Raw genomic sequence first — 8,247 nt, 5'->3', positions numbered from 1 at the left:
CTCATTTAATTATGGTCACATGTTTTCCTTTTAGGCTCATGGAATGCATAATGTCTATCCATATGGAAAACCCGATGCGAGTCACGTAAGGCAGCCCATGTGACTTCACATGGCTACCTTACCTAACGTATTTTCAATGGTCATGATTTAGTCCCTAGATCTAATGGTGGAATGCAGGCTCGGGTCTTTTCGAGGGATGAAATCCTACCCTTGGATTCATTTCTCGCTAGCAAATTTTGTTTGTTGCTTGCTCGAGTGAGACTCAACTCCGTGACATCTCCAAGGGGGTTTTCAAAATTTATTCCAAATGCTATACATTTAGTTGACTATTTTTAGTCGACAAGTGATAAAACTTGGTATTTCTCTTACATGTATAACTTATCTCTCTAAAATTACACTTGGTATTTCTCTTACATGTATAACTTATCTCTCTAAAATTATTTCCTTCTTGTCTTGTGGTTTTTTTTCACAATTTCAAATGTAATATAAACTAAATGGCTGCATTGGTTTGAGTAATATAAATTTGTATGGATCGGAGCCATTTCGAGCAACATACAGTCCATTAGGTACTTAACTTACCTCTTAGTTGCATTGGGTTGAGTAATATAAATTTGTATGGATCGGAGCCATTTCGAGCAACATACACTCTAGTAGGGTAATAGTTAATTTGAATCTCTTTAACTTAACTTACCTCTTAGTTGCATTGTGTTGAGTAATATAAATTTGTATGGATCGGAGCCATTTCGAGCAACATACACTCTAGTAGGGTAATAGTTAATTTGAATCTCTTTATCTCTTTCGGTTCTCTAATTTTGTAATAGAGGGAAAAAAAGTTTAGTTAGCAAGGATTTTTAGTCTTCAGAAACTCTTCATATTTCACAAATGAGATATATGAATATTATTTTTATTTTAGAATCATTTATTATTTAATTGGTGTCAAATAATCTTGGTCATTTTATAGACTATTAAGCGTTTTCTTTCACAATTTCTTCCTGGGCGTCTATAACGTATATTCTCCAATCATAAATCAATTCTAGCTTTGGGTCTAATTTTTTTTTGTACAATAATGTATAGTTAATTGTCAAAATTTTCTCATAAATAAATTAATTTGGTTTTGGGTTATGGAATAGAATGAATTGCTAGATTTACAACTAGAGGCTATAGGTCTATCACAACATTTACTTCTCTTGTTTTCTAATGTACCCATTTACTATCCAACAACGAATATTGTGCTCACGTGGTATATAAACTAGAGTAGTCTTTGCGTTAAACATATATATAGTTGGGTGTTGGGCTAATTTATGTATTGACTGTATTGGGTGAAATCTTTGTTACAATTTTTCATTTTTTATTTACCTGGAGTTGAATGTTGGCTTCCAGTAGTATTCATTAATATTTTTTGTCTTTTATTATTATGATATAGCTTACAGGATTTACTCATTCCACCCAAACATGATTTTCATATAATTATGTTCAAGGGATTACCTAGCTTACAGGATTTACTCATTCCACCCAAACATGATTTTCATATAATTATGTTCAAGGGATTACCTCTCAATGTAATAGTGAATATTTACTTCTTGCCTGTAAGGTAATTTAGGAATCTATATAATTTTTTATATTTACTTATCCATAGTATGGAGAGTAAATAAGGAATCATTCCTCATTTTAGTGTTAATTATTAGCATATCCTTCCACTACCAAATAAATTTCCCCATTCTATCGAGCAGAATACAAAATTTATTTAATGCTTAAAAATACATTAAATATTTCTTGCTTCCTTACCCAAGAGGGTAATTTATTTAATTTTTCTTTTCATTATACTTAAAATCTATTCATAAATATTCAATGGAATTATGTAAGATTTGAACAACCTAGCACAAGTGTACATGCATTAAGTTTAATTTCTTCCTCTCTATAATATACTTTACAAACTCATACCTATCCAAAGAGTCTTGTACAAATTTCCATGTTACCTTCATTAAATACAATTTGTGACATTAAGTCAAAAGCTAAAACACCTTATTACACATACATATGTAATTGTTTGTTTTACCATCAACTACTAAATAATATAGCAAGCTATAGAATTGATTATTTATAATTTATATTCTTGGAAACTTTATGGAACTAGGATTTTGACAAAATTTGGTTAACTATTTTTCCCATACACATTTTCTAGTTATTTTTCATCTTTACTTAAGAAGAAAGCATTTTCATTTTGCATGTGCAAACTATTTCACGCTAAATTCTATGCACTAATCCACAAAATAATATTGTTGGATTAATCATGAGTGAATCCACAAGATAATATCATTGGGTTAATCATGAACATAAATCGTAGTACTATTTTTCTACATATTCATAGATTCTTTAATCTACATATAACTTATTTCTTCCTTCTATATCTACTTTGTTTTCAATTATAAAACTTATTTCTATCATACTTTTCTTCGAATATATTATTTAGAAATTAATAAATTAATATAGTTGTACATGAAAAAATGATAACATGTATAATTGACTATTTAAATTTCACATCCGATCTACAATTTTCACTGTAACTATTACAACTTAATTTTGAAAAGTAGAAAATAAAGATGCATCAACCAGTAATTAAATTCCTAGGGAATATTCAGGAATCAAGCATATTCCTGTCGACCATGAACTTCCCTTGTCAGTTCCCCTTGAGCTAAGATCTTATTGCCGTCCAGAATCCACAATCACTTTGATTCCTAGGTGGTTTATTTTATAGATTTTCTACCTCGCATATTTTAGCAGCGTCATGCTCTAAGGTCTGCCAACCTTTTGCCTAGGATTTTTTGTTTTAATTTTTTTGAAAAATATTATTTTCTTTTTCCTTAAATCACACCTTTTTCTTTTGCAGTGCTTTATTCCACCGCACTTAGCATTTCTCTCCAACTAAGTTATTAACATAATCTTTTTCTCCCATTATGTTAATTTAATTTCTCTCCTCTTTTTTTCCTTATTTTCTCGTAGTGTCTTTTAGTAGACTTTTAAGGAAGATCCATGATGTGGACTTGACCACCAATATATTTTTATAAGCTGGTAAGAGGTCTTCTAAACTCTAGTGCTCTTCTCTAAATATTTCCAAGTAATTTATTAATTAATTCAAATAATAATAAAATAATTACATCATCACATAAGTCTCATCGTGGCTTACATTTCCATTAATTCCACTAATAGGTAAATATCTAAAAATAGTAAATGTTTGAAATGCATAGCCATAGGGGTGTTACATTTGATGGTAAAATTTTAAAAATTGAAGAAACCCTTGATGCATATAGGGTATCTCTTTCTTTTGAACAAAGGAATTATTCTAGTCAAGATAAAAATTGTAATATGTTTTCTAAAATTTCATCTTAAGTATAGATTTTGGTAGATTGGGATAATTCTAAAGATAGATATGAATTTTTTTTATCATTCCACATGGTGATTATAAATGGAAGGGGATGAGTCTTGATTTAAATAATTCTTTTCATTGTTCTAGAAAATGATGGAGGATATATTGAGTGAGCTACCTTTACTTGTCATTTATATGTGTGATATTCTATCTTGCTCTAAATATTTAAGAGATAATAAAATACACTTGTAACTATTTTGAAAGAGAGTATTTTAACATGGTTTAGGACTCCTTGAGGAAATGATGGAGATGGCTAGAATAAGGTAGAAAATTTTGAATTCTATATTAGAGAAGGTAAGATTGCTACTAAACCACATCTTCTTAGAAAATTTTAGAAATTATATAAAGTGCAATTAGAAGATGTGTCTATTCTTTATAATCCAGCTACTTGGATTAGGATTATGACTAATGGGCTAATAAAAAAATCAAATCCCACATCTTTAGCTACCCATTAGTTTAGGGTAGCCTAATCTCAAAATAAATGCTTCTAACACTATTTAGGACTATATGCTAATTGAAAAGGATGGGAAGAAAGAACGAGTTTGTATGTTTAGTTCAAATATATTTTATAAAGAAAATTTAAAATATCCCTCTAGTGATAAAGAAATTTTCACAGTGAAATTATTCCTACAATGGTTGGATTGTTTATGAAGTCAATAAAATTTATTGTCAAAATAAATCTTAACATATGCTCAAAATGTTTAAGCATGAGAAATAATTAAAACAAGGTAATGGACAAATTTTAAGATGGAATTTAGGGCTTTGTTAGGTCCCTATGCTACTAGTGCAACCCCTTATTTTTATTAGGGCAACGCCCTTATAGTATTGTTGTGCCCATGTAGTCCCCATGTTGTTATTATTGTGCCCCATAGAAGCCCACTATTGTTATTGTTGTGCCCCTACAATATTATTGTTATGTAGGCTCAGATTGTATTGGGACCACTTAGACTCCTATTTATATAAAGGATGTATTTTCATTTTTATCATCGAAGAATTTTTCATTTGTGTAATGTAAAGGAGGTTTTTCCCTCAAAGAGGTTGATTTTGAAGTCTTTGATCTATCTTTTCTTCTATTTTGTGAGTTGGTTACATAACATTCGGTATGAGAGCTTTGGATTCTAGGGTTTCACTGCTCCAAATAGGTTATCGTGTCATTTTCTCTATAACGTTTTTCTGCAATGTTTCAGAAGCTACAAAAGAAGCCATTTGAGCTAAAATCTCGATGATCCTCAGCTTCGAATTTCAGATCTAAGATCTTGTCTTGCTATATTTTTGGAGATATGATCTAAGGAAGTTGGGGTTTTTGCAAGATCTTAAATTACATCTCAAACAGGTGACCTTGGGAAAATCATCATAACCTCCTCTTTGAGCATCAGATTGAAATTTCATAAGAAGTTACAGAAAGAAGAAGGACTTTACTTTTCTGTGTATTTTTTACAAGTCCGAAGGTTGAAATGGTGACACGTGGCACTTCAGACAACGTCACTCTACAGAAAAATTATATAATCAGGTCATCTTAGGAGATTGGGCATAACTCTTTCTTGGATAATATAATTTCGATCGGAATTGTGGCATTTTGAAGAGGACGCAGAGGGATACTGCAGGTCACAATTTTAGACCTTGTAGATCTAAAATTTTAAAGATACAACATATTCAAAATCGAGCTGCTAAAAGGAAGAAAAAGAATGACTCAAATCACGAAAATAGAAACACCTAGTAAGCAAAATTGGATGGATGATTTGAAGAATGTGATTGAAGCCAATATAAATAGTTTTATATGTGCCATGGAAGCTAATATTGATGGTAGGGAAGAATATGTGAAGAAAGGCATGGAAGGTTTGAAGGAAAGTGGGATAAAGTGGGTACAATAAATGCCTCCTAATGATGAAAAGGTACTAGAGGAAACTCACAATGAGAAAAAAATAAATGTTAATCATGATTTCATAGAATCTAACATTGGTTTGAAGACCCACCATATTCCAAAGATCGATATGAGGAAGTTTGATGAAAAGGATCCCATAACATGGATACTATAGATGGAGAAATATTTTGATCTACATGATGCGCAACTGTTACAAAAGGTATGTATTGCATCTTTATATTTAGAACCGAATCAATTTTTATGGTAGAAAGGGCTTTGTTCTTGTAAACCACTTGCCACATGGTCAATTTTCACGGAGGAAATGATAGCACATTATGAGGATACAAATAGAAAAACATTCTTTAGCCAATTGATAAATCTCAAACAAAAGGGTTCAATGGCAGAGCACATTGAGGACTTCCAAAAATTGAATATAAGGGTAAACGATATTCCAGAGAAGCATAGGATTGATGTCTTCATAGGGACTTTAAAGGATAAAATTCAACATGAGGTTTGTCTTTGGGAACCTGATTCATTGGAGTAGGCATTCAGGTTGGCAAGAAAAATTGAAATAAAAATTATGGCAACAAGAAATCCTACCACTCACAATTATAAACATGGAAGTTTTGTTTCTCCTAGCCTTTCACAGCCTACAAGGTTGACACCACAACATTTGGAAGAAAAAATATAAAATGACCTTTGTTACAGTGTGATAGAAAATACACTAAAGGTCATAAGTGTGCTGAGAAGAAATTATTTTACATTGATTTTGAAGAGGAGGAAGAAAAGGATCAAGAAAAGTTAAAAGAAGAGGATATACACCAAGAACCAACCCCAAAGAAAGAAGAAATGAATCCGACCATATCTTGTAATTCATTGGTAGGAATTACCACTCCTTAAACTCTCAAGATAGAAGGACATATCAAGAAGAAAAAGGATAACCTCACTTTTGTGCAGAATCAAATGAAACAACAAGTAGATCAACATCGCAGTGAAAGAAGTTTTGACATAGGCGACTGAGTAGTTTTACGACTACAACCATACAAACAAATGTTCCTCAAGCAAGCTAAGAAGGATAATAAATTATCACCAAAGTACTATGGTCCTCTTAAAGTGCTACAAAATATTGGTACTATGGCATACAAATTGGAGCTTCTTGCATCTTCCAGAGTGCCCCCAGTTTTCCATGTTTCATGCTTAAAGAAGGTTATAGGTGACAAGGTCCCAGTTCAAACAATATTTTCGTAACTTGAAGAGGAGGGAAAAATCATATTTGAAGTTGAAGCAGTAATGGAAACAAGAACTCGACAGCTACGAAATCAATCAATTTCAAAGTATCTCATCAAGTGGAAGAGCTTACCCACTGAAGATTCCACATGGGAGGATGAGAATTTTATACAAAAGCATCCATAAGTAATCAAGCATTGAGGACAACACTTTTTGAAGGAGAGGGGTAAGTTAGGTCCGTATACTACTAGTGTAGCCCCTTATTGTTATCAGTGCAACCCCCTTATGGTATTTTTGTGCCCATGTAGTCCCCATGTTGTTATTATTGTGCCCCATAAAAGCCCACTATTGTTATTGTTGTGCCCCTACAATATTATTGTTGTGTAGGCTCTGATTATATTGGGACCACTTAGACTCCTATATATAGAAAGGAAGTATTTTCATTTGTATCATCCAATAATTGTTCATTTGTGTAATGTAAAGGAGGTTTCCCCCTCGAAAAGGCTGATTTTGAAGTCGTTGATCTATCTTTTCTTCTATTTTTTCAGATGGTTGCATAACAGGCTTGATGGATTCTATTTGAATTTGGGTATAAGCTAGGAAGCCAAAATTGCTAGAGAAGTTTAGGAATGAAAAAATTTAGTATGTCAACTTAAATAAGATTATCATAAGTGAATAAAAAGGTAAATCGATAAAACTTGAACGAAAAGAAGAAATAAATTATGGTGAATCCTATTTTTTATGAAGAAATCAACATAGTCTTTATGAAGCATATATCATTGCGTTATGGGTGAATCCTACAATATTGTAAAGAGTTATATGTATTTTAATTTGATTCCTCATATTATTATTGGTGTCTTAGATTTTGAGCCATATATGGCCTACATTTCATTTGAAATTTTCTATTTTGTAATGTCATTTGCGAATTATTGTGTAGAATGTAGTTTAATCAAATAAAGGAGAATTTTGCAGGTTGTACTTGAATGTTATAGTTTGCCTAGTCATAATAGTTGGTCACCTTGGTTTGTTGTCTTCCTTCAAAAATTTTGTTTATGTTTGAGCCAAGAAAAAATTAAGCAATATTATTTGATTTTATGTTTTTCCATTTGATATTACTACTAGCATTCACTATAATCAATCATTCAAATTTCAAATTGAGTTTATATTTATAGATACCAAAGCTTTGAAACCATCTAAATATTATGATGATGACCATGATATGTGATAAGTTCAAATTTCATGAGAAATTTTCCAAACCCTGTTGTGTCATCGTATCATGAAAATTCTCCTTTCCAACAATAATTTCTAGTAGATTATCCTTTATCTCTACTGATGATAATAAATGAAAAATAATTGAGTGATACACTAGAACTATATAATTATTATGGTTCCTATGATTTGCATCTGTAACACCCTCCTCCCACATTTACCTAAGTTAACCAGATCGTTGGGTTAAACATGTGACAAAAGGCTACTACACTTTGATTCAACTCCCCATGTGTAGTTAAGGAAGTGGAACCGACACAACACAACCAATTTTCACATGTCACAGAACCTACAGGAGCCAACCAACCCTTCCAGGTGATCAACCCCTGAGACAAATCGATGCTTCGATGCCCTAGAGCCTTATTCAGTCCCATGAAATGGACAAGCATGTGATTGGGACCCTCTAGTCCCTCTCACAACATGGGCATGCAAGTGAAAAGGCTATTTTTCAACTAGTTTTGAGCTTAGG

Source organism: Pinus tabuliformis, chromosome 4_1 (genome assembly GCF_031772625.1).
Source record: "Pinus tabuliformis cultivar Carrire ecotype Pingquan chromosome 4_1, CPIR1, whole genome shotgun sequence".
NCBI lineage: Eukaryota > Viridiplantae > Streptophyta > Pinopsida > Pinales > Pinaceae > Pinus > Pinus tabuliformis.
Note: the sequence above shows the minus strand (reverse complement) of the source record.